The 27,568-nt window shown below is 40.9% G+C and overlaps 1 long non-coding RNA gene across 1 annotated transcript; it reads left to right on the plus strand.

The window, feature by feature from the left end:
* The first annotated feature begins 23,414 nt into the window (after positions 1-23,414).
* LOC135300039 (uncharacterized) lies at positions 23,415-27,248 on the plus strand. Its single transcript, XR_010361904.1, has 5 exons — positions 23,415-23,771; positions 24,163-24,233; positions 24,557-24,653; positions 25,021-25,161; positions 26,863-27,248. It is a non-coding gene; the product is annotated as an uncharacterized LOC135300039 (long non-coding RNA).
* The last annotated feature ends 320 nt before the right edge of the window (positions 27,249-27,568 follow it).

Consider the following 27,568-nt stretch of genomic DNA (forward strand, 5'->3'; position numbering starts at 1 on the left):
CTGCCCAGGTAATATCCACCTGTCGGGTTTGAGATTCTTTGTTCATGGTACCTATTGTTCCAAATTAATTTCATTCAATTCACAAGGAAATAGTAAGTACCCAGTTCTGTGGGAGGACTGGTGGTGTACATGTTCCTTTCCCCACTCTGACATTTCAGTCCATTGTTGATACCCCTCCTTACTCTGATGGCAATTTCAGTTACAGAGACCACAAATCTGTGCCTGCTAGTTCTCCCTAAAATCCAAATTCACTGCTGCCTATGTCTCTCCCCTCCTCTTGTCTCTGCTCTGCAAATCAAGGCCAAGGTGAACTCTAAAGAAGGCATTAAGGTATCTGTGGTCTAAACCAGGTGAAGACACATGCTGTGAATGCCCGCAAGCACCCACTTCCCTGTGTTTAATTTTGTTGTTAGCATAATCAGTGATATACCCAACAATCTTCTTGAGCTTGGTTATTTTTTTCTCCTTTTTCTGGAGAGGAATTCCAGTTTTCAAACTCCTTTCGTCTGCAAATGGGTCTCCAGCTCCTTTCTTACAAAACGGGGAGTATCTGTCTGCCGGATCAAGCAGCTCTTACAGCTCTGGCTGTTTATACTGGGTGCCTTGTAAGAACAGGAGTGATTTAGCAGAAGAGCCATGCATTCCAGTAGCCTTCCCCATGACCCACTGCCATCTAATAGCACACTTTTCAGGCCAGACTATTTTCATGTGTCTCTTAAGAGTTTGTAATATGTGTTAGGCAGTCATATAAATAAAAACTGCAAAGCCTAAGAAGACAGAGATCCGTACTCTAGGCACATGTTGTTATTATTGTTGTTGTTGTTATTATTGTAGACCAGTAGATTTTGCAGGCAAAAAATACCATCTTTGTGAGGGTTTTCCTACTTTGTCTCCTTGCTGGAAAGTAAGGAACATAGTAACAAAGAGTTGAATCTCAATTGAATGTCAACATGCTGACTTTGCAACTTAAGATACACACCTGCGTTGCAGACACCTTTCTGATTAACAGCATTCATCACAGTGCCTGTATGCAATTTGCTCTGCTGATGAAGCTGATTTCTTTTTCAGAAATCTTTGGCACTGCTCTGCAGATAAGAATATTGCAGAGAAATCTCTCCTTGGAATGCTGCCAACCATTTTAAGTCTCAAAATTAACTCAGCCCTATTCACAAGACCAATCACTTCTCTCTCAAATGTATTTTATGTGAAGCAGATTTGTGAAAAGTGTTTTTTAAGCCGTGCAATTTCATTGCAGCAATTGTGGCAGTGCATATGCATCATCAGATCATTGCCTAGGAATGAGATTGCTTGACCCATTATGCAGCCACAGCCATAAGAAATACACTGTGCTCCTATTTATTGCTTTTTACCATTTGCAACTCACTTGATAAGTTTTTTTGAGTGAAATTGTCCATGTTTTTCCTTTTCCCTTTGTCACAATTTTCCAGCAATAATGACAAAATAGTCTGTTAACAACATGAATGGACAAGTTTTTTAGTATGACCATTGCATTCTCACCGATACCTAAAGAACTGATAATGAAAAGACACATTCTTAGCCCTGGCAAGTCACAGTTGCATTTTTATCTTCTTGAACAAACAGAAATGAGACAGTCCTCCCAAACAAAGATTAAAAGAATTTAATTCACTGAACAAGCAGAGGCAACATAGGAGTATTCATCAAAGCCAGGAGGATAAAAAAGAGAAACAGTGGTTTTGAATCACATTTCTGCTCTGGTATTATGCTGAAGTTCAATGTTGCTCAGGACATAACCTAAAACTAGAAGCAAGTTGTCACTGTTTGCCTTCTGATACATCTTATGTTTGTGGCTTTTTTTAGACCTTTTGTCTGTAAAACAGGTAGCCATAGTGATTGCATACCCCAATGACTTTTAAAGCTGTCTTTATGTTGTGTAATAGAACACTGCTAGGGCTTGGAGCCTGTTCTCACAGTGCCCATCCTTTCCTCTCTTTGTGTTCCTCACTTTAAGCCTGGTTTCTTTCAGGGAGTGAAGAACAGATGTGACCTGTTATAAAGTCTGGCACTTCCCTAACCTGTATCCTGCAGTGTTTAAGTACTCTAAGAAATGGGGCAGGCTTTAGAAAACACAGCCTTCCAACTGATTTTGTGTACCTAATAATAGCCTCTCAGGCGAGGAACTGTGCATGTGCCTCGTGCAAGAGATCACAGCGTTAAAGTAGACAGAGACATACAAGCTACAAACTAAGAAAACAGTTTTACAGGCTGCTGGTAGGTTTCTATTCTTTCCATGCAGGAAAAGACATCAATTCAATATTGGAATGGTCAACATGGAGATAAGAAGACAATTTTCTTCCCCATGGTTTCAATACAAAAGGATTTATGCAGCTTTTACTGTTCTCTTTGAGGACTGGCCTGAGTCTTTCTTGCATGTGATTTTATGGCTTGTTTGCTTTTTTGCATTACTCAGTGGATTTTGGTGATAAGGTTGCACTTTCTGAGTGGTTAATTTGTTCATATTAATAGCTAGAGGTACCAAAAGCTGTTGTGCACTGCTGTGATCATATTAGCTCTCCAATCAAAACTTTCCTGAACAGAAATAACTTGTCTGTCCTAGATCAAAACAGCCATCAGGCTTCCATTTAAAATTTCACTGATTCTGCATCTGTATTCTTGTCTGGTCCAAGCCAAAAAACAGTGTGTACATTAGCATTTCACAACTTAGTAATTGTTCTCAAACATTCTGAATTTCCGTAGAGACTGTTGGAATTAGATCTATTTCTTTTCATAGGAGAAAACCCAGTTCTATTCAAAATTCTGCAAGCAAACTTAACAGGGACATACTAAAAAAAGGATGAGAGTATAGAAGATTGCAAGTGTATTTCCATAATCTATTTTTTCCCCAAATCTTTACGTTTATTAAATTTTTTATATTAAATAAGCACTCATTCAGTTATGCTAGCAAAGGATACCGTGACATTAACTTGCAAATTACATGGAAGGTTGTTGCTCCTCTGTTCTTTCACTTGTTAAAACCTTCAGTGATATTGCTAATCATCATAGAAGCACTGCAGGGCCCTGAGTTTTCATCTTTTTGTGTAGGTGAACACTGACTGTTTGATATGAGTGTATTTATTGGCAATTTCAAGATTTTGTTCTTCCTTCCTGACAGGCTTCTGAATTTCCTTTCATCTGCAGAAGTATCATTGAGAGGAAAATATACAGATGCAAGTATAAGCAACTTTTTTCCTTTCTGAAACAAGAGCTCCAGTAGTTTATATTTAAGTTACAGAAAAAGTTCTCAATTACTTAATATTTTCTAATTTATTAAATCCCTGTCTTGTTCATCCAAACCAACTCCACTTGGATTCAGCAGTGTATTATTGTTCACAAGGAGCCCCAGGCAGTCAAAATACTACTTAGCTCACCCAATTTGAATTAAAAATGTCTTTTTTACAAGGAATTGCATATTTTCTAAATTTATGTGTTGGCAGTTGGAAAAACTGATAAAGATTTCTAGAACAATGAAGAGTATTTTACTTTTGCTTGAGGATATTCACCCTGCAGATTCATACCACTTAATTAGGGCAATTTTTTACTGAGATGTACCAGTGAGAAAAAGAAACAATTAATAATGGTCATTTCAGTGATATTCCAATAAGGAATCTGAACATTGTCTTCTAGACAGGCATTGGATTACTCCTAAGAAATCTTCCAGATTTAATCTCTCAAGTTTTTGTTGGAAGTTCACAGCATGAAGTCCAAGGATCCATTCAGAACCTATAGCAGAAATCTCACACTGTTTTTACAGATTTCAGTTCTGGCACTTGGCTGCTTTGGCTCAGCAGTAACCCTTGATGATGTGAAAGCTCCAAGGAATGTATGGAAAGGATATTTGTGTTGTAGGGGGCTACTCTCCTCGTCTGAAAGATTTCTAGTAGTGATTTGTGTTACAATTTCAGCCAAGAGAGCAGTTAATAGTAGTTTAAACCTGATCTGATTCTGGTGCTGAATCTCCTATGATTCTGCTTTCCTGGCACTGTTCAGACTCTCAGTTGACCTTGCAGAACTCAATCCACAGTTGTATCCTGGTACCTACATAGAAGGAAATTGAAAAATACTGCCATCTATTTCTTCACATGAGAAAAATTCCAGAAGAAAAGCAATATTTGCAAACTGAACTTTGCCAGAATGTTTTTTAAATTGAACATTACAATGAAATTCCATAATGTTACACTGAATTTTCCATACAAAACATGTACATCATTTCATTAGAAGACATTGTCAATTTGGCAGTGTTTCATCAGGCATCTTAGTTATCTGATTGCATTCATGCTACATATCCAGATTCTCCTTGTTCTGGTGTTAAATCTCTCCCCACTGGAATCCAAGCCCTGGAGTCAAATAAGAAAATATCCCCTACTCTTTGAAAGTGTTGGATCAAAGGAATGAATGACATCTCTGATCTCAGAGAACAGAAAAGCACACACTTTGGTAATATCTTTCTTACTCTTAAGGAACCATGACTGGAGATACAGCACATGGTTAAGAGAGTTAAGGCCAGCCCATAAAGTCCAGAGCTCAAATTTCATCTGTAACTGAATTAATGTGATTTCTGGTGCTAATGCTCACTCAGTCCCACACTGAAAATTGCAGATTCAACATTTGTGTGTTTGGAATGTAATGTTTAAACATCATAAAAGTCATTAAGCTTTTCTCTAGGTAAGCTTAATTCAATCAGAGCTTTTCAGAGCCCCTCATAACAATCTGGGTTTTTCCTCCTACATTCCTGATGCATTGACATCACTTCAACTGCTATGAAGAAATACCACCTTCAATCAAATGAAACAGCATCATTAGCTGGTTCAGCAAACTCCTCAGGCATTAAGGAGGTGCTGTGGAGTCAAGCGCTCTCTGTTAACTGGTTCATTCAGAGTGCTGGGGAAAGGGACCCTCTGCAGCGCAGCGCATCCCGAAACGCCTGCAGTACCTCAGCTGTATCCCTGTGAGAGCCCCTGCCGTGCCACCGGCGGTGCCCGGCTCGGCACTGCCGCCTCCCGGCCGGCATTCTGCGGGATCCTGCCCTTCCAGCAGCCCGAGCTGGGCCGTGGCACAGCCTCTGCTGCCGGGAGGGTCTGGGTGGTGAGCCGGAAAGATGGGGCACAGTGGCACTGGGAAAGATGGGGCACAGTGGCACTGGGAATCCCGTCGTGTGTACTGTGTGACAATATAAAGATGCTTTCATGCACGTGAGGTTTGTGGGTTCACATAGGACGCTGCAGGTCCTCACTGTGTTTTCAAATGCTAAGCTAGGCTGAGAATCCATTGTTGCACCAGGGACGTCCTCACCCATCCACTTCAGTGGCTTTACATGTTGCCGGCTGACTTTTGGACAAAGTTCAGTATTTCTTAACTAGCACCCAGAACAAATGAGCAGCAGCCTCATTTTCCTTGCCTGTGCTTCTCCATTTATCTCACTCTTCTGTATCACCAATAGTTGGTAGGGACATACAACATTTGTCCATCACAAAAGTAAACCTAAGCCTAAAACATTTGTTCATTTGACAAACGGGTTAGAGCTAATGCCTTTTCACCACACTTCTTATCCTAGGATTTCTTATCACCCCTGTGTCAGATATCACTGGCGTAATGGCACCTGAACACTCTGAGGCCATATCAGTGCAAAGTCTGATGGCTTAACTTCAGCTGTTGCACAAGGCAGTTCAAGTGAAGCTGGGGATATTGCACAGATGGTAGAAAATGCCCACATATTTTCTTCCATCAGCAGAACTGAGAGGGACACACACTCGGAGGGGAGCATACAGTTGGGAGCCATATGCATTGTCAATATCTGGTATTTTTTCAGTGGATACTTTGTGTATTATTTTCATCACACCTTTTGCTGGGGGCTTAGAGCTTGGTCTTACTTAGAGTCATTCCTTTAAATATTCCTCATTGTGCTGTGTATGAAACATTTTAACATCAAATTTAGAAAAATGCCCCCTCCCCTTGCAGTTTTACGGGTGCATTTTCTATTTAAATCTCATTAATACATGAAAACATTAAAGTGCTGAGTGGTTAATAAATATAACAAAACCAGCAGAAAAAATTATACAGTTAGCATTATATATCTTTTCTTCTGTGCCTCTGGTGAATATGCCCAGCTGTACAGCAGCCATTTTAATTAGAATTTAAATTAGATTTTGTAGACCTGTGAAGAAGAAGGTGGCAAAACCAGGCCAAAAGATACTACCAACTGCAGAGAAACTCATCATGCACCAGCAGTGTCCTGGTAAATAATGTTCTCTAGCATGATGTCTCTGGAGAACAAAGATGTTGCAAACTCTATCACAGAAAGAGTGCTAATGTGAGGACTTCAGCAGGCATGAAGAGGGTTTCTACATATTTGAACCTCTCAGGAAGACACATAAGACAGAAAAACCTGAGCTATCAGCAGTGTTTTAGGCTTCCTGTATAAGTAGCTCTGTATGTTGTTTTCCAAACAAAAAACTAATCAGATTAAAATTTTGTAGTATCCTATGTCAAAGCTAAGGCTAGTTTTTGGATACGTTTTTCCTCTGGGCAAATAGTATGTGCCAGCCTTCGGGACTGTCAGTTCAGCACTCTCACCACCTTTCCATTAATGTCTATGGGTCTGCTGTTTCTCAAATAGAGCAGACTCGTGGTGCTAATTGATAAGTAAACTTCTCAGATCCTGTTTTTCCCTAGATGCAGGACATGAACTGAAACTTAGCTAGATTCAAGGTGCTGACTGGGTAAAAGAATCAACATTTGGGGTCCCACAGATAACATTTACTGCAAGGTCAATAGCTGTAATATAAATGCTGACTTTTGAGCTGTTTATTCAATTAGTCATCAGAGTGCTGTGAAATTAAGTGTCTGAACTGGTACTGACTAATGTGTGTATCACAGTAATTATCAGTGCATTTTGCCATATTTCTTTTCTTGCTGTTTAATAATCACAGCATATCTAACATGCATGCAAGCCAGGAGGGAACATTTTTTCTTCCATAAGGACTAGTGGTATATAACTGCACTGTTTTATGTCTGCTGGTATTTTCAGGGTTTTCCCTCTATTAAATGACGAAACGTTTCATTCAGCTCGGGAAAATGCCTGGCCTTGGCAGCTGCTCCCAGCACAGAGGGCGAGGAGCCGTCTCTCCTTTTTTCCTGCAACTCTGCTGCTTTTCCAGCAGGAGGAGCTGCAGGAACGAGGAGCCAATTCCTCTCAGACTAAGGAAAAATACCTGGGATCGTTTGTCAGGAAAGTTCCCCTTCGCCTACGCTACTCTACAATAGGTCAAATATAGGACATTTTTGAGAGAGTCATTTGTTATCAACCGATTTATTCTTCGTTTTGCAAGGAGTAAAAGGTCTAGCAAGTAATTAAGATAGTGCTTTCCAAGCCCCAGTGTTGAGTATTCATGTATAGCAGATCTTTCAAATTTCAGCTGTCAGTCATTAACAGCTCAGTACATGACAGCTGTGCAAATCCAGGCAGAAGAGACATAAATATGGTTGAAAGGGAGAGTATAAGTTTAGCTTTTTATTACTTAGGGCAGTATTTTCAAACAAACAGAATAGTGCAACCAAGTAAAGGAAACTGAAATGGCAGCGTAAATAAATTGACTGTGCATGATAATAGATATTTAACTATGGGTAAAAGGAAGTTTGGCTATCTATTCAGCATGTAATTTTTCCTGTACCTTTCTTGTATATTGGTCTTCTTCATTACAAATGTATTCATCCTGCTGGAATATCTTCATCTATATCCTTGCTCTTTTCCATGGAAGTGTTTTTTGGTTTTTTTTTTTTATCGTTCATTTGTTTTACCTTAGGACTCTGTCATGACCAGATCCTGTGACACATTCTCTGCATGGGCTTGATTTCATTCCTATGCATGTGCCAACAAACACTTTTGTACTTGGGAAAATTATACAGTGGCAACAAATAGACAACTTACATGCTCTAAGTTAAGCAAGTGCAAAGCTCTCTGTAGGATTTTGGCCTTATTCATAGCAGGTTTATCCAATAACTTACATCTGGTTAGGTTTTACTGGCTGGTTTGGTCATTATCTTTGCTCCTCATGTCTCTTTCTCAAACTCTTACAATGATATTTTTTTCTCTCTTTCATTAGGTATTTGTTAGACCAAGACATACTGTTTCATTTACCAAGTTGTCCCCTGTAATAAACTGGAAAATAACAGGCCAGGTCCTAAAAGCATTTGACATTCATGCACAAGGAATTAGTATAAAGTTATTTGGCACCCCAATACCTAAAGTATTAGGCATATACTTTATCAGTATATAGTATTTGGCACCCCAATACTTGTACCATGCTTTTTGCCTCACTTAAATGCTCAGTGTGCAGCTCTGGTAGAGCTTTGCATTCTGGCCCAGGGTGTTCCATTACAACTTCCTGAATTAGGTGTACATTTAAACTGTGAAACAGAAGCAGCCTCCAGACCAGGTAGAAAATATCCAAATGGAAACTTTATGGAAGTTTGGGTTTAGATATGAGTGCAGAACTTCACTATGTCTGAAGCAGTCTTTTTGGGTGGTTTTCTCAATGCTTCCCCAGAGTTCCAGAGCCATGCTCATAAGCGTTGACGTGACAGTTTGCAAAATATATAATAACCTTCCAGTCATATTCATATGCTCTTTTGCCTGCTGGTTATTTAGGAGCCTGACAAGCTCCTAAATCCAGATAAAATAGAAGCAGAATCTTACTGAGGTGAGGTTTGTCTTATCTGCCTGTTTCATCACATGGCCAAAGGATGCATTCGGAATCACTTCACTGGGAATAAATTTATGTTGGTCCTGCCACACACAGAGTTATTACACTCTTTTTTGCTTCAGTGGGGTTTAGATGGACAAATCCCCTTTCTGAAGAATGGGTGAGTCAAAGCCAGGGCTTGTTCTGGAAGCTTTCCAAGCCAGACTAGGTGATCATGTCAGATCCTCTCCTTCCTTTAATCAAAAGAGTGAACTTTCAACATGTGTCACTGTGACCATGTTTATTTATTTAGTTACTTGATGAGGTGAAGACAGGACATGGTCACAAGGGATAACCACAGAGCAGCGAGGCTGGGAGTGGTCCTCACAGAGCTGTGCAAGTCTTGAACTAAAAAGGAAGAAAATATGAGGCTGGGCTGCCTCTGCCTCAAAAGGCAGGATCACCACGGTTTTGAGGGAGGAGATAATGAAAGGAGGCTGCAGCTGCACATATACCACTCTGGAGGGGTTCTAGAAATTGTCCCATGTCTGCCAGCCCAAGATCATGATGCGTGCAACATATTGTGAAACTGGATGTTTGTGTTTAAGTAGGGAACTGAAGATCCACTGTTTGGCATCTTTTCTTCCTGACTTCTAATACCTTTCAGGCAAGGATCTTAGGCTGGGAACAGGTGATCTTGAGGTGTAAATCTGGTGTTGTTGCATCCTGATAGCTGCATGCATACACATACAATCTCAGCATTGAAATGCTGGTGTTTGAAAATATGGAAGGGGAAAAAAGTGGACCTACATTTGATAGTATTGTGAAGGAATTGCACTGCTTCTGAAGATTGCCTAATGTCTGCACTTGTTTTGAAGTCAGGGCAACTAGATTTTTTTTCCAGTTTCTATGCCTGAGTTAGTGTGCCAAGAGAAATACAGGGACTCTGTCAGTCCTGTTCTAAGTCTGGTTGAGACTCAGGGATGGATGCCCACCATTATCTTCCTCACGCTCATTTTTCTGGAGGCCCTTTGTTTACTGTCTCCTGAAACAAAATTTTCCTGCCGCCCTGTTCAGACTACAAAGAAAGTGATTTTCATTCCCCTTTCATCACTTATATTTTATCAACTATCACCTTATCTTCAGCCTGAAAGGTGTCTTCATTTGAGTATAGCTCCAGGCTTCCACTTAAAACATTACAGACATGATACTTTTGAGTCTGTTAAGAGCAGTGATCCTTTAAAATATGTAGATATAAAAAGTCCAGGATCAGTAATCCTTCACCTCTGTAAAATAATTACTTATTAGATTTTTATCAAAAATAAGGATGCTTAATTTGCCCTCTGAATATGTCTAGGGCTTACACAAATTTTTTCATCACCAGTGTTCTAATTATATAAAATAGATGTGAGTTGAAACAAAAAGCATATTTTCTCAATACTTAGAAAAATATAAGTAGATCTAAATAAGGATAATATGATGTTTGATTTTGAAAGATAATAGATTTATGATCAAATGTCAGACACTCAGAGTTTTGCTTGATTCTAGCTCAATTTCACAAATTAAAGGCAATAAAACATAACTTCATGGACTATCATTTTAATTTCCCATTGTTGATGAATAACAGTTTTAAGGAAATCATCCCTGTATCTTTTTACTTTAGATACAGTTAACTGTGTCAAATTTTTGAAGAAATGTTGCATCAAATGTGTATCTGTTGTTAGGTTCCCCAAGCTTGTAACAAACTGGGTAGAGATAAAAAACCAGACTCTTTGATTTTAATACTCAACAAAAAAATATTGAAAGTATTCTTTTTTGGTACAGATTCTTGTAGTGAATGGGTATCACCATCAGAGTGGAGTCTTATTCTGGCATTTCTTGCTAGAATAAGAAAGAATTGTATATTTTAATGGAGTATCTCTATATAATAATCTACACAAAGGTTGAGTCCTTCTGCCCCACTCCCCCCACCCATGAAAAGGATAAATTACTGCTGTGTACTTACTACAGTTTTTCTTTATCTTCATTTACTATGTGCCCTTTAGCTCCCTGATAGGTAATTAATAATATATTTGGTCTTGGGGTTATTTGTATTTGTAACTTCACTCTTGGGGAATCTTAACCAGTTTGAACTGTATCTGACCTCATTTTTCAAGTTTTTCTTAAGAGCAAAGTTATTAATCTTCAGATTTCTCAAGTTGAGTCATGCATTCATGTTCTCAAAGTAACAACCACAAAAAGTCCCTGCTAGTCTTTCACTTTTTTCAAATTTTGTTTGGGTAGATACCCTACTAGCTAACCAAGAAAGGTAGTTTCAAGCTGTGGCTTCATAGTTTTTTTGCTCTTACACTTTTGCTCTGGTGTCATGAGCAGTACAATGCTGGCACAATCAAAAGCGTAGTCATGTCTTTGAATGCTATTAAAATCACTTATGGATCACTTAAATCATGACAACCATACATGCATGCACATAAGCACACATTCATGAGAGCAAGGACTTTGCTAGTTCGGTAGCAGTCACTTCAATGATGCTTGTTACTAACTAAAACCTTAAAATAACAGTAATAACCACTACTGGACTTTCAAATACATTTTTGTCCATCTTTTGTATTGACATGCCTCCTCCTTTTTTTTCCCACAAAGCCAACAAACCACTCCTTTCTAATATAAAGAGAAGGCAGAGCATTAATTGTTTGACTGGAACATGGGGATAACAATTACAATGATTCCCAGGATGCATTTAGTGATCCTGAAAGCTGAGCATCAAAGCATTTCCCTTTGTTTCACGTTCTCACAAAGCAGATCTATAGAGGACTTGATGAATGTCATTTTCCCCCCTTTTTCTGCCGCAAGAACGGTTCTGGTTTCCTGCTATTGTCCCTGTTCTCCATTTTCTCCCCATGCCTGGTGCATGTCTGTGCCATGCCTGTGCCACTGATTGTTTTTGTTGGCAGGTCACATGTGCTGCGTGTTGCCATACAACTCCTTGCCCTTCAGAAAACCCTTTAACTTCACTTTCTCCTCTGATAGCACAGCAGTGTGCCAGCAGCTCCTCATTTTTCATACTTAAACCACCTAGGTTGTGTAAGAGGCACAATATTGCTTGGGAGAGTTCTTTGTGGTGCCTTTTACTATAGGAGAGCACAACCTGTCTGTGGCAGAAAAGGCAGGAATGAGAGCTGTTTACCAAAGTGATCATTACTAGTCTGACCAGCTGCTCCAGGTCAATGAGTGAGCAATCCATTTCTCTCTGTGCCTGTCACGGCAGAAATATACTGTCTGTGGTTTTTTGTGTGCTGCTGATCCCAGCAGCATTGCTAATTTCACCCAAATTCATGTAACTTGAGTTTTTAACTATGCATTCATTTTGGAGGTCCCCACTAGTGGTGGCATTACAGGGAGAGATTTCGGTAGATGTAAATCCTACCCCAAATTCCTCTGAGGCAGAGAGTGCCTGGCTTTCAAATCTCTTCCTTTCCAGCTCAAGAGAAGGTGGTTAGAAATTACTCAGAATTTGTGAAACTGTACACCAGCTACGACCCCCATCTACTGAAGAGCAGAGGATTCAGGGAACTGGTGTCAGTGGCCAGAGCCACTTAGTGGAAAAAGGTTTGCAAGGAAAAAAAAAAAGAAAAAGAGAATGATCCCTGTTTATCTTCTCCAGAACTGACCAAGCAGCTGTATATCTCTTTAGGGGTCATACACAATCAGGATGGCAGGAGCAAGCTCAGCAGTTTCAGAGTTGAAAGCCTCTTGGGCAAGCAGAGGCTTTGCTGGTAGATGTAATGTTTGTGCTTCCTTAGCCTGCTTCAGTGAATCCATTCCTCACTGCTTGTAATCTTCAAGTATTCTAGATCTTGCTGTTCTGTTCTACAGCCTTTTATTCCATGACAAATAAATGAAAATTGCAGTTTGTGGCCTTTTTCTGCCTCTATGCATGCTGAATTGGAAATTACCACTACAGTAGACTCAGGAACGTCCATGTTAGCTCACCCCAGCTAGATAATAAATATATCTGCTGGATCCTGCACATGCAGTGGAATATTAGAAAACTGAAGTGTTTTCCTGTGTTTACCCATGGCTGTTTATATTTGGGTATGCTTCCCCTACATGTCACTATGGCCTTGCTTTGAAGTCTTGGACTAACTGATTTCCAAAGCCTTTGTGTACATAAGAGTTGCTAATGATGCCAAATACCACTAGTAAATGCTGGATTTCACAATGCAGAAGAGATGGGCTGGGACAGGTTTCCAGGTTTCCATTCAAATGCATCTTTCAGATGTCTCCTTAGGAAACAGGAGAAGGTTTTAATTTAATTTGATAAAAAAACAAGGCAAACCTTTTCCACGAGCTTATACAAGTCAGAGACCAAATGCCTGCACTTCACTTTGCTCTTAGGAATCTGCAGGTTCTGGTGCTTGTGAAGCTGAAGACCTGCATTATGTAGCTCTCATCACAGTTTTCAACAGATTTCTCTTAATATATGAGCTTCCTTAAATATCTTGATATCAGACAAAAGAGCCGTTGTTCAACAATGTCAGAGAATGAGATGGGGATTAGTATTATTCCACCAGTCTAGTATATGCCTGGATAAGAATTTTATTTCCAGTAAAGTTTTGAAATTCCTTTGCAAAGCAGAATTAACTTAAACTGAGAAAGTTGAACCATACATTTTCCTGCATGCTAACTCAACCCTGTGCAGCTCCAGTGCAACAGAAATTTTGAATGGGACCTATTTTTAATTTCACCTCCTCTTTCTTCATAGATGTGCTTAGGTACTCATTCCCATAACTGTACAGTCTCATCAGTTATGCCTGCAAACCTGAAGTTTTCCATGAGGGCTGGAAAAGAGCAGCAGAAATTTAAAAAGTGGAATGAAATGCTTATGTTTTCAGTGCTACTGAAAAAAAAGACCTGTGGAACTTCAGGTGTACAATGGTACCTGGGCAGCTGTGAGACTCTGGTGTGTTTTTTATTGCAAACCTCTTGCTCTGTGGGAGGTGGACAGATGGTGAGGGTTTATCTCTTACAAGGCACACATTTGGCTACATCTTCTGTAGGAGTTTTTGACTACTTCATATCATCTCAGGAATACCAAGATGGAAATTTGAAGCCAAAACAAGTCTTTCACACAACACCCAGAAAATGCTCAATTACTTGGTGCTTTACAAATCATAAAAATCTGGCCAATTCTTGAAAATAATTAAGACAATCTAAGTCAAAATTCAGAAATATTCAGTCAGATTTATACTGTGCCAAAATTTCACCACACTGGATCACACATCAGCTCTGTAATCAAGGCAAGGCTCTTTGCTGCTATTTAATGTACTGTTATGCCAGATGAAGAAACCAGTAGTGCTTCCACACATCACTCATTTAGCAAAGCTGCCACTAACTGCATGTGACCAGGAGAGATACCCTGGGGCAGGGAAGGATTCTTGTGTCTCTGGGTGCACTTGCTTCTCATCTCTCTATGGCATGTTCTGTTTTCTAAAACGGCCTCACCTTCATGTGACCATCTCATGTGGCTTAGCAGGAGAATCCATGCAGCATTTGTGATGGGCTGTAATATACAATGCTGAGGTTGTGGGTTGCTGTGGAGGTTCCCCCAGAACTCAGCTTCATTTATCTTCCAGATGGCGTCCCCTTCTCTGCCAAGACATCTCCCCTGGTTGGCAGCAGTGGCTGAACTGCCAGAGCTGAATGACAGCTGCTACCTAAACTAGAATCAAACCAACAATTTGCAGGAAAAGCATCCTGTTCTGAGCAATCAGATTCCCAGTTTCAGGAAGAATTATCTGTGACACCTTCACACTAAGGCATGTGCCAATTTTTGGGTAATGAACATGGTTTCTTGCCATTCAAGACTTCCAAAGATTTCCATTTTATGGATAACCTAATTTGCTACATACGGGGAGGGAAGGCACAGAATTTCTGAACCTGTGTTTCCTGATGATGGTAGACTTGACATGTGTTCTTTTGCCATTAAATTATATTGTTAACTTTATTTATCTCCTCAGCTTTTGTATAGGATGTTGCAGGATTTGTCAAAAGGCCTTTGCTACTCGGTTGGATGTGTGAATCCATACTACAGCTGACTTTGAATGGATTACTTCTCTGCATTCACAATCTATCTTTCAACAAGCAGCACAAAAGAAAAAAATCCAAGTAATGCTGATGGTTAGAAATTTCCCCTGTTGTTCATCAAAAATAAGCACATTGTTAGCTTAAATCCAGCTGAGAATTTTGAGAAGAGTGGAGAGAGGCTGCAAACCCCTGGTTAAAAATAAAGAATACTTTTTTAAAGGTTAAAAAAAGGTTTAAATATAGTTTTTGCAGATATCAGAAGGAATTTAAGAAAGGTGCACTAGATCTTGTACACCTTGTGTTTTTCTTCCATTGAAGTTTCCCCACATGCTTTACAAATGCTTGCTTTAGCTGATGAATTTAAGACTATTATTCAGTACAATGTGTTTGCAAACACTGGAAGGGAATGTTTTTCTCCAATGAAAAGGGTTCTTTCACATAGCTGTGCTTCCATTCTTTGATGTGGGTGACGTAATCTGTACCTAGTTAGTGCTTTGGAGTGTTTAAAAAGTGTTTTAAAAAAAAAAGAAAAATCTTCTATATTTTCTATATATTAGATCCCTTTTATTCCCTTACAAGATGCCAAGAACATAAACAAAAGCCTGTCTATCTCTGAAGAGAGCTATCAGGCCAAAGAGGGTCTCACTGAGCCTTTGTTCACCTGTTTGGTTTGTCTACAGCCTTTCATGCGAGTCGCATTTCTGAAAGCTGCTGTTCATGTTTTATGGGAATGGCCAGCTGGTTGTACTGGGTTTGCGAAATGCCTGCAGATAAAAAAACACGTGATCATTTTAAAGGCTTTTGTAAAGGAGCTACCTTGAGATCTAGCCCAAACTGACCACAATCCTTTGCACTTGGGGCTTGAGGCTCAGCATGTCCTGTGCTGTTCCTGTGGTGTTTGGGAAGGCACAAAGTCTGGAGTTCCCTCTGTTCCACCCTTGCTCCCAGGGATTAGCACTTAGCAGCAGTAACTAACCACAGAGGTCTTGCAGAGAAGGCAAGCTCTATAAGCACTGTTTGCATTTACAGCACAACCCCAGTTATGGCAAAGGAGCTCAGCCCTCTTGGTTTTGATTGCCATGTCACCCAGATGAGTTATGTCACCATTATATGATACAACTCATTATGAGGAAGATAAGGTTATTCCCCTGTAACCTGAAGTCTGTGAGTTATATTGTTTCTGCACAGCATTATTAAGTCCAGCTTGCTAGACTTGCCTTAAATAGCCATGCAGATAGGGATTTTGAACAGTTTTCTGTTGAATAGAAAGGGTTTAAGTTTGAAGGGTGTTCTCTGGCCTCAGCAATGCATTGTCAGAGTTCATATTTCTCTAAAGAGCTCAGATTCAAAGGCAGCTGGTGCTTCTGAGCAGCTCTGCATTGCCATTGAGGTAATACATCAGTGCTAATACCCACTCTCAAGATCAGATGGGGTCATGGACAGGAAAAGAGAGCTTTTAGCTCTACGTCTACCTCTTCCAATTCTTCCCAGACAGCTTTGTTCAGCTCAGAGCAGGAAAACAGGAGATCTGTCCTATCATTTCATACAGTCTCATGATGGACTTCATGGGATGACACCATGGGGACTCACAGGGAATAACCCTGGGGCTAAAAGGCTGTTGTGTGTCCTGCCAGAGGGTTTGAAGGGATATGGACAGCTTCAGGGAGTGGTGGGTGCTCTCAAGGATGCTCTGCTTGCTCTCTCCCTCCAGCCCTCTACAGACCAATTTTTGAGCTTGTAAACTTTACACCCTTTCCCTTTTTTCCCCATTTGTTGTCTCCTGGAAACAGTTTTGGTTTGGGGTTTTATGGATTTGGTTTTTGGTTTGGGTTTTTTTATATTGTTTTGGGCTTTTTTTAAAACTCTTTCACTTCTGGGAAGGGCTTGAAGGTTTTGCTAGAGCCAGGAGCAGATTAAATGATATACTGTCCTGGGTGCAGCCAATGGTTGCTTGGAGAACCTGGGAGCTTGGCTGCGACCCAAAAGATCTAAGCTGCCTGGAGATAAGGTGCTGGGCTCCTGGGGCTGGCAAGAGACCAGAGCATGGTAAAAGCTGAATTGCCTAATCAGGCTGGAGGGGTAGGAGCTCTGCTTGCCCTGGTAGAGATGGAAGGAAGTGGCTCAGCTGTTTTGGAATTTACTAGTTCTGTCAGAAATTTTACATCCCAAGAGAAGTGTGATTTGTGTTTCCTAGTAATAGTTGGGTGAGCAGTGTGAGAAAGAACACAGGAATTTTCACACAGAAGCTGTTTTATGGGTTTTCTTGGGGTTAGTAATGGCTGGGATTTGGCCCATGCTTTTGAAACCCCAGGCCAGGACACACAGAAGAAAATCTTAACAGAAGGATTTATCCAGAATTACTTTTTCTTTAGTTAACACAACTGAGATCAGCTCCCAAATGTGAGATTTCCATAAGCAGAAGATAACCAGCCCAGCTGAGGAGTTGCACTGGAGATGTTCAGCTGGAAGAAGTTTATATCTGGACATTTTCAGTCTGCTGAAACTCAGGAAGAAAATTTCCCATGCAAAACATTTGAGACTCTTAGCCTCAGACTATACTGCTGAATCTTGATGTTCTTTGAGACATTTGAAACTACTTGGGGTTGGAAAATATATCTGCAAATTGTAGGTAGTCATGTTTGACTGTGATGGACTTTCAGTTCTTGTAGCAGCCACGCATACAAGTGGAGTATAGCTTGTACCAGTGTTTTGTGCTGGAGTTCAACTGGTGCTGTCTTCTGCCAGGCCCCACAGCTAAATGTATGCCCAGCTATTTAAAACACTGTGACAGTGGTTTTAAATATAGGGGGGCATTACAACAACTTTACTCAGCAGTTTTCTGCAAATAATAGCCACTTTATTAAAAAAATTCCAGATCAGCTTACAGCTTAACCCCAGTCATTGACAACCATTTATAATAACAAACATCTACATTTCAGGGAATGGGACTCATGCAAATTATTGAAAGATCAAACTTGTGGCTGACATATTTTTTAAAGATATTTAAAATTAGATACCTCACATATCCTTGCAGAGTGAATTCAAATTTAAAAGGTTTTTTAATCCTTCTGCAGGGGCTGCATTGGCAGCATGACCAAGTCTTGGCCAAGCTTGGGAGACTTGCATCCCCTCTACGCTTCTGAGCCTGGGGTGACTGCCCCTGTGCTGAGGGGTGCAAAGCAGAGATCCCAGAGTCATCACTGGTACAGGTGTTCATCTGTCCCTCAGCCACAATGATCGAAGAAGAAAAACCTGAAGATGGCTCTTCCTCCACCTCCCAAAGGAATTTTTTTTGGCAGGTCTGGTTATTTCATCCAGACGTTAAATAGCTTTGTTTTATCTTCTTCCCATCACTGCCAAAAGCTCTGAATACTCTTGTGTGTTAAAAAACAGTTTTTTCTTTAGACCTCAGATAATTAAAATAAAATAGAAATCATTAAAACTTCTTTTAAAAACTTAAAACCTGTGAGCTGAAATAAGCTGGAGATTTATTCATTTTTAAGAAATGGCTTCCCCAGTTGACAGGAGTTTAGAAATCTTCTTCAGGTACTTCCAATCTGTCCATCTCTTAATTTCTTTACTAAGAATTGAAGTTAATAAATAGAGAACACATTCATTTCTTCACACACAAAGACTCATGTTGCCACACAGTCGCAACATCAACAGGGGCAAATTTTTCTGGCTTCACAATACAAAGCCAGCCATCCACATTAGCTTAGAAACCTGGCTGCACTTAATGCTCTTTCTTTTTTCCAGCAAAGGCTCATTCCTGAAAACATCTTGTTCTTTGAATAATGGCCTTTTTTGGATGATTTTCTTTGATGGTACTAGGCTTAACAGGTTGCTAGTGCTACTGGGTACCAGGCTTTCCCCTCAGGGACTCTGCAGTGGGTGCATTGCTGGTAACTGCAGCAGTTTGAGTCCATCATTTTATTTTGAAATTTTCAGAAGCAAAAGATATTGCTCTTCCCACAGTTTTTCCTGTTGAAGTCTGTGGAAAATTAGAAGTAAATTCACAAATGTAGTTCTTCCATTACAGACAACAAAAAACCCTTTTGAGGAGAACTTGAAACCACATCAATATTGCTGTACTTAATCCCTCAAATCATTTTGCTAATTAATAAGTAATTTAAGGAAAGTTTACATCAAAACTTAGGTACTAGGGTATTACTATGCCTGCATACTTCAGGTTTACATGCAGCTGCTAAAATATACTTTTGATCATACTCTGTAGCAAGAGTATCAGGCTGGTCATGCAGCATTAGGTCTCATGTAACAAAAGTCTCCTAAACCTTATGGTCATAATCTTCCATTTTGCTTATAAATCAGTTATAATGGTGCATTTCACTTTTAATTTTTTATGTTCTTCTGTTTCAGAACTAGGACAGCAGATATATGTAAAAGTATCTAAAGGAATCCCAGTTCCATCTCCAACTGTCTCTTCATAAATGATTGCATATGCTGACAAAATACATTCTGTGACCTTCCTTCTGCATTTCTTATTTATAAGGTTTCTGGAGATGAACTCCAAAGATACATTTCTTATTTAGAAAGAACAATTTTATTGAAAGAGCAAATAATGACTCTGAACATTTGCTTATTCCAAAAATGTGCTTTTTCACATGGGATTGCAGGACCAGTCGCTCCTCTACAGCAGCAGCAAAGCAACCTTTCTTGCTGTTAAATTATTACATCTTCTCTCTGCAAAGTTCACCAGAGAACTGCAGAGGGAATGAAGGGACAGTGACAGAGGTGGGGTGTACAGTGTGAAAAATGCAAAGCAATACCCAGGAGCAATTCTGGTAGTCAGGGACTTAATGGTCTCCTCCACTCCCAGTGCACCCCCAGATCCTGGCTCTCCTACTGGAGGCCAGCAGTGGTTGCCCCTCTGGCCTGGGCAGCATGGTCTGACACAGATTTCCAACATGCCAAGGAAACTAAAACAGAACCATTTCCAGAATAGCAAGGTGGAATGATTCACAGATACACAGCTCCACTACATCATCAATTATCCCAAGTGATGCCCATGTCTCCTACATTTAATATGGGATTCTGTGCCACTCCAAACAGGGGTTTAAAAAATGGCCAGTACAAGACAAATTAAATTATCTCTCTAATTACTTCTGGAAAGCCAAACTCCTCGTCTGACACTTTAAAGCTTTATCTCCAGCTGTGTCTTGGCGTACCTTCTCTGACCAGGCTTGCCTACGCCCTCCTTGGGTATATTCTCACCATTCACTAAAGGTTGTCCCCCAAAACACGCCAGTGCAGCATCCCGTGTGGGAGCAGCAGCTCAACAGCCTCTTGTCTCCCCTCCATTTGCCCCTCTGGGCTCTGCCGGGCTTTGCTCCAGTTCTGCTCATTCCGGGGATTCAACACTGTCTGCCGTGAGGTAGCTGTGAGTTTCCCGAGATTACTCCCAACTGTGGGAATTGTCCCAAAACATCTCTGCTGTTGCGACTGCCTTAGCCGGCATCTCTTTAAAATGCGGGCTCCAGGTGATTGACTTCCAAGTAAGAGGAGCTGAATGGGTTTAGACAGATTAACATTCTAGCAGTAAGTGGCAGTCATTCCAAGGAGCTAAATCAGATTCTCAAGTGCTCATTAGCAACAGGGGAGAAAGAAAAAAAGAAAAAGAAAAAAATGAAAAAAGAAAAAAAAAGAAAAGAAAAAGTAAGGGGGAAAACTAGTTTGAGAGCACAAAGAGAATGACCACATAATGGAGACACTTGGTGGAGGCTGTTTTTTTATTAGAGTTTTTCACTGATGGCCATCTCCCTAAACCACCGGTCATGGGGTGCTGCTGCATGGCATTTCCTTGCAACACAAAGCACGAAGGTGCAGCTGCCCCGGGTCACTCCAGGTTCAGAACCAGCCCGGTCCCTTCGGCTGGCAGCATGCGTGTCACCATGCGGCGCTGCGGTGGCGGGGGGGGACAGCTACCGCAGCTGCCGTCTGCTGTCCAGCCCTGGAGGCACTGCTCTGCACCCTGAGGAACGAAGTACAAGTCTGCTGTGTTGAGTTCACTCGGGTCATCCAGGGCACTTCGTGTGCTCGTAATAATTTGTCTGTTTGGAGTGTCCTGATGGGACGGAACTGCAGCAATCGTCGTGAGGGGGAGGCGAGGGGGACGCTCACCTCTTAGCGATCCGGGCAAGAATTGCCGCTCTGTCTCGGGGCGTGCGGGGACAGCGGCTGCCCCGCAGGCTCCGAAAGGTGCCCTGGCGCTGGCACTGCCGAGCTGCCCGCGGAGCAGGGGCACAGGGGCCCTGGGCGCTGTCCCCGCACGGCCGCCCTGGCCGCGCTCCCGCCTGCGGCAGCCCGGCCCCCTGCCCGCCCGGGCACCAGCGGCAGGGCGAGTCCTGGTCCCAGTCCTGCTGGTGAGCGGAGTGGTTTACATTTATACAAAATATTTAGGGGTTTTTTCTCGAGCTTGTTTTCCTAGAGTTCTGCAAATCATGCAAACAGATTTTTGCAGTTTAGGCAGTTGCACTGCAGAAATTCACCTGTTCTCACTAAAATCATATCAAAAGACATAAATAGGAAAGATGTGAAATTATTAACAACTCATCCCGTAAAAGTAAAACCAGCTCTACCTGAGTGCAGAGGGAAGTCCCCATTTAACTTTTACATTTCAGAAAGATCAGAGGCAAATCCTGCCTCAGGTTCCCTTTGCCGCTTGATTTACTCAGAGAAATATTTTCACTGCTTTCCACACAGCACTAATGAGTTTAAAACTCAGTGGGTTCACGGCAGCTGAACGGCAGCAAGAGCACAACCCTGAGCTGTACCCAGCAACAGACTCTCCTGCAGGAAAGGAGGAAAACCCAAAAGCACTCTACAGGCTTGAATGCTTGAAGAAAAGCTGTCTGAGGGTTTGGGTTTAAGTCAGGCACCCACACCTGGCTTTGTACACATCAGAGTTCCTGATGCCAGCCCTCCCAGGTTCTGCTTGGCTGCTGGCTCATGCTGCTCCATTCCCTGCACTCTCCACCTGCTCTGCAGAGTGTGCTTTGCCTAAGTGAAGCTCACCCTTGGCACAGGAGCGTGATGGAAAGTGCCTGGGTGTTCTGGCAACAGAGTCAGCATTAAGCCTGGAGACAGTTGAATACATTCCTTTGACCGGCACCCACATTTTTCAAAGCCTTTTAGAAAGCGGCTTTCACTGAAAAAAGAAACAGCAGTGAAGAGATCAAGATGTCAGGAAATGCTTTTGCTGACTTGGTGTGAAGAAAATATTTTTCTTATCCAAAGCAGGAGAAGAAGCTGAATAAGTCACTTGACCTTCCTTCCTTTCCTCTCCTTACCCTCCAGGCCTTCTGCCTCTGCAAGGGATCTTTCTTCAGCCATTTGCCATCCTGTCTAGCACATTTGTTCATTATTTTTTCCCTTACACAGTCAGCTCTTTGGTCTATTCAAAACACTTCTTGATTTGCCCCTACCTTGCACTGATGGGCATGGCAAAGTCTTCTGCTTGGATCCACCACACACACAGTGATTATAGAATTTTGCTTAAACAGTAGCGGAAGCGATAGCAAGCGAGTTTTCTTTCTGGTATTCTGAATCTCTCTGCTATAGTCTCAACAGTTTACAAGCTGTAAATTTGTGGCTCTAAGCCCATTATGCTTGAAAGCACTGCATACTGCAAAAATTCGTGCAGGAATTTGAGTCATTTTGCTAGGAAGTGTCATGCATAGCTCTCATGATCACTATTACAAAGTATGATCCTAATTAAAAGAAACCCAAATCACAAAAAGCACCTTTGTGTTCAGAATCCTGATAGTTTGCTAGTGCAAATTATTGTTTGTTTCCCTTCTCCTCTGGATTTCTTTGATCCTCTAAGCCAGCACAGGTAAGGAGCAGAAAGCTGGATCTTTTTTTTTTTTTTTTTTTTTTTTTGCTATATCATGCATCTGCACTGCAGGTACAGCCCCCACTGCAAGCACTGTGTGCACAACATAGTCTCCAGCCTCATAATTAACAGTGATGGTTAATGGCAAAGTATGTAAGTATGTCAGAAACTGTGGGAATAACTGCTCATACCTTAAGGAAGGGGGATGCACAGGATGACCTCTCAAAGTCCCTTCCAGCACCTGACTCTGTGACAACACAAAGCCAAAAGTCCCCCGGCTTGTTTTTCTAGTCGTCAGCTCTTTTCAGGGCTGCAGCTAACAGCTAGGAAAAAATATCCTTCCATCTGCAAGCAGAGCTCATTGATAGGTATGCAAAACTCTCCTGCCATGTAAAATTTTAATAAATATTTGTTTATTTTCTTCCAATTATTACCACAATTGTACTATGATGCTAGCTGCTAATGGCAGGCTCTCTGTTCAAAATTATGCTTTTTGTGACAGCTGTAATGTATGGATCTGGAAATGGTGCCCCAATTGCAGGGCATGTCCTGATGTCTTGTTAGTTTAGAGACTTCAGTCCAATGATACATAGTAAAATTAATAATTTTTTACCTGTTTCAATGGAAACAGGTTTATATTAGAGAAGAATGGAGACACCATATCTCAGAGATTTAGACTTTTGCAAATCCATTTTTATCATTGCTCTTCTACCTTCCACAAGAAAACTAGGAACAACAGCACACAAGTCAATGAAAATTTGAATTTTTAGTAAAGATCCTTTCCTTGAAAGGGGAAAATTACTTCACCTGGTGAACCTTTTCATGATGCTAATGTGATGGCGTGAAGTGGTGCCACTGCAGTAGCTTGTGGGCATGAAGGGTTTGTTCCCAGGTGGAGACCATTCCTTGATAACTGGGCATTTCCTCCCCTGGTGGCTCAGGGGCTATTTATGCTGAGCAAGATGGCTCTGGCCAGAACTATATTTTGGGAATGCACACATGGTTTCTTTGTCAGCTCAACTTCAGCTTGTACTAACAAAGTGGCAGAAGATGGGAGAGAATAGGGTCAGAGCACTCCAGGTTTTTGTGTGGCTTCTGTCTGAGATGTTTCTCAGGTGCTCAAAACCTTCTTCTAGATTTCTCCACTTGCTCCTGCACACCGGGTAGAATCTATGATTTTTTTTTTTCTACCTGCAGTTTAAACTGGTGAATTTTGGGAAGAGCTGCGGCTGTGTGAGGAAGGAAGAAGGGAAGGGAGGAAGGACCTTGGCCATTGTAGTAGAAAGTGCTGCTAAATAGCCAGTCATACCAGCATTGGCTTGAGGGAAGGTGCTCCTGACTCTGTGCCATTCCTCTCCATCACTCCTGCTTAAAACAATACCAGTAGATATTTTGGCTGTGTCAAGGTTATTATTAGCAAACCACTAATTACTAAGCTAATAGAATTAAAAGAAACACCCCACAATTAAGGCCTATAAAATTCATATAATCTCTCTAATTTTGTAGGAGCAGTCTGACAGGGAATGGCAGAGCCCCATTACATGGCACAGAGGGTGGCTGGCTTCCAGCTCGTCAGTGTAAGTCATCAGTCTGTGGCAACTTGTACTTCTTACTGCTGTTGTTAAGAGGCTATTTTAGGGTGCACAGATTTATTTGACCTTCACTTACTAAGACTAAGCCATTAGATTTTCTTCTGATGAATCCCATTAATTAACCTGCCAAATATTTAAACATAGTCCGTAATGGGAAAAACTACAGAAAAGCCAATTTTATTATGGTCACTTCAAGTAGTTTATCTTACTGGAGATAAGATAGATCTGGATGGACTTGGTCATGGATCAGGATCCTGTTATGCCAAATGCTGCCAAATGTGGATCACATCCCATGTTTTTCCCCACAGAACTTATCATCTGAGTAGACTATGTCAACAGATCTTCCTTACAGCAGAGTACACCTGGACTGGAAAGATGAAACAGCAAGAATTGCCTTTTTTTGTTGTGAGTTATACTCAAAATATAGAAATATAACTTTAAAGTAATACTTATTTAAAAGTGAAATGAACTGTGTCTGTGCCCCTCTGTGTCTGTTCCAAATTCTTCCACTTGCCATGCTATGTATAATCAGAACTCATAGTTTTATTTTGATCTTGTTCTTATTCATGAATTGGTCTATACAGTGCTAAACATTTGTTTCTAGATTAATTTTTTAAAGAACACTGAATTACTTAGAATGTTGCAACTAAGACTAAAATAAAGCATGAATTTTAATGTGCTACATCTTTCATTCAAGCATATACAATCTGCATTTTTCGCATAGGCTGGATGAATTTTATCTTTACACTGTACATTTGTAAATAATTTTCAGCTGTGGAGGATTTACTTGCTCTCTAGAACCGACTTGTTTGAACTCTCAAGTTAAGCTGAAAAGATGCTGTGAAATACTGGAAAAATGGAAGAAACAGAAACATGCAAATGTTCATTGTTAGCTAACTGCAGGACACTGCAAGTAAGGAAGTTAAGCTGATAAATGTGCTTTCTGTATAACATCTCAAATCCATGTTGAACTGTTCATCTTACTGCTATGAATATGAAGGGGCTGTTAAGTGCAGGCATCTTCTTCAAATATTGCAGCAAGACACATTGTGCTGCTGTTATATGGTGATCAGTTTTGAAATCATTATAATAGAAATTTTCAAAGCTGGACTTCAGTACTACTCAGAGTATTCCTGCCTGAGCTGGTAACCCTCTCTAGGTTTCAAGCAGACTAGACAGGCAAGCAGAGTGTTTTTAGATTTCCTCCACCCAATTTTGAGACTACACCCATTGAGACTACTCAGTGCAAATCCAACTCTTATAATGGCTTACAGTTCAATTAGTTTTTCAACATGATGTGGGGTTTTTGCGTGTTTTGTCTTTCTCTTAAAAAAATACTAAAAAAAAGAGAGAGAGAAAAGAAAAAATATTGTGGCCTCAAGTATCTTCCTGTTGCAAAGCCTTCTGTTCCTATTTCCCAGATAGGTGTGTGGATTTTTTGTCATGTTTAATTACTCCTTCTGTCCCCATTGCTAATGCTTATCTTTTCTAGTAATCTGCCTCCTCTTTTTTCCTTCTGCATAACCAATTTTTAATTATTGTGTCCTTTTTGGAGGGTAAGAGCCATGGATGCTGGCACTTGGTGTTTGGGCTTTACTCAGCAGTGGGAGAGGGCAGCAGCTGCCCAAAGCCTGGGATGAGAAAACATATGTAATGTTCAATCAAAGGTGTTCAAGGGCCCAATCTTACTTTTCATTTTGCCCTATCGTGGCAACATGAGAATATTTTAGGGAATAATTTCAAAAATTAGTTTGATCTCATGGAAGTTGGTTTCTGACATCTGTCTCTCATTATTGATGAAGCCCCTGTACCAGAGTCGGTGTTAAAAACAAGAACGATCTCTAAATTTGAGTAGTGACCCAGAACTTTGATGAAAGTCAAGGCAAATGTAAAGGTAACCATAATTTTCTGCTGAAATTTGTCTTTGGGCGTATGTTCTCCCAGGGTTAGATGATCAAGAACATGAAAACTGAACATTTTTACAAAAAGTGTTCTTTAAAAGTATTCAAAAGTTTCAGAAAGAGTTTTAAACTGAAAGAGAGTACATTTAGACTAGATTTTAGGAAGAAATTCCTCACAATGAGGGTGTTGGGGCACTGGAGCTGGTTGCCCAGAGAAGTTATGGATGAGCCATCCCTGGAGCAACCTGGTGTATCTAGTGAAAGATGTCCCTGCTGTGACAGGGGTTCAGAATTGCAGATGGTCTTTAAAGTCCTTTCCAACCCAAGATATTCTATAGTGCCTTGATTACTCCTGGGTGGGTAGACTGGAGACAGCTGAGGGCTCAGAAGCTCCAAACCAAAGCACAGAACAGAGAGGAAAAGCAACAGGTTACGGCAGTGCAGGTGAACAGTCCTACCGAAAGCCTGCAGAGGAGCCTTCTGATTTAGATCACCTGTTGCTGAAATAAACTATTTAATGATTATCTGATTTCTTCTGCATCCAGAAAATTCCTGGGTTTGTTGCAAATTGCTAATTAAAAAAAAATAACTTTACCTGGCTATTTAAGTCAAAAAGAATATCAGTGTTTATTATCATAAGGCTTATGTGGTACATGAGATCTTGTGTATCTGGGTGACGTTCCTGTTTGATGGCTTCCTTTTCTGCTTTATAGTCCCACAGCCCGTGTCCTACGTCCTGCTGGAGTACTTCTGTCCATTGGAGTGTGGAAGGGGTTCAGCTCCCACCATTATTTTCAAGTCCCTGAGTCATCTGAGTCCTTTTTTGTTCTGGTAACCACCCATGGCTATTACGGGATGTGTGTGAACACCCTCTCCCTCCCACAGTCACAAACCTTCCTGGTTGTTCCTCTGACCTCTTCTCAAGCTCACACCCAGCCAAGCACATAAATGTCTACATGCACCACAGTGATATCTGATGCTCTCTTGGTGGCCTCTCAGACCTCACTGCTTATGTGTGCTGAGAGACAGAAGTGAATTTAGGCCATGTCTTTCCTCTCCTCCCCCTTTTTACAAGGATTAATAAATAGCTGGATTCTTGGCTTGGCTTTTGTTCTGTTCTTAGGTCTTGCTTCAGTACATAACGATAATTTCCTGCTGAACTGCTTCTGCTGCACTTTGCCTGTTTCACTTCCCTTCCAAAAGAAGTGACTTTAGAGTAAATACCGGACCAGAACAGTGTGACTCCCAGCCAGGGTTAAATCTGACCACAGAGCCTTGTGATTTTACCCAGCTTCTGATTTCACCAGCAATGGCTTCCAGTTTTAGGCTAAAGTATCTTTGCTGTGAGGAGAGCGCCCAAGTTTTCAGTTGCAAATTCTCAGCAATATGCAAAGAAGATAACCTGTGCAAACTGTCTAC

The sequence above is a fragment of the Passer domesticus genome, chromosome 4, assembly GCF_036417665.1.
Source record: "Passer domesticus isolate bPasDom1 chromosome 4, bPasDom1.hap1, whole genome shotgun sequence".
Lineage (NCBI taxonomy): Eukaryota > Metazoa > Chordata > Aves > Passeriformes > Passeridae > Passer > Passer domesticus.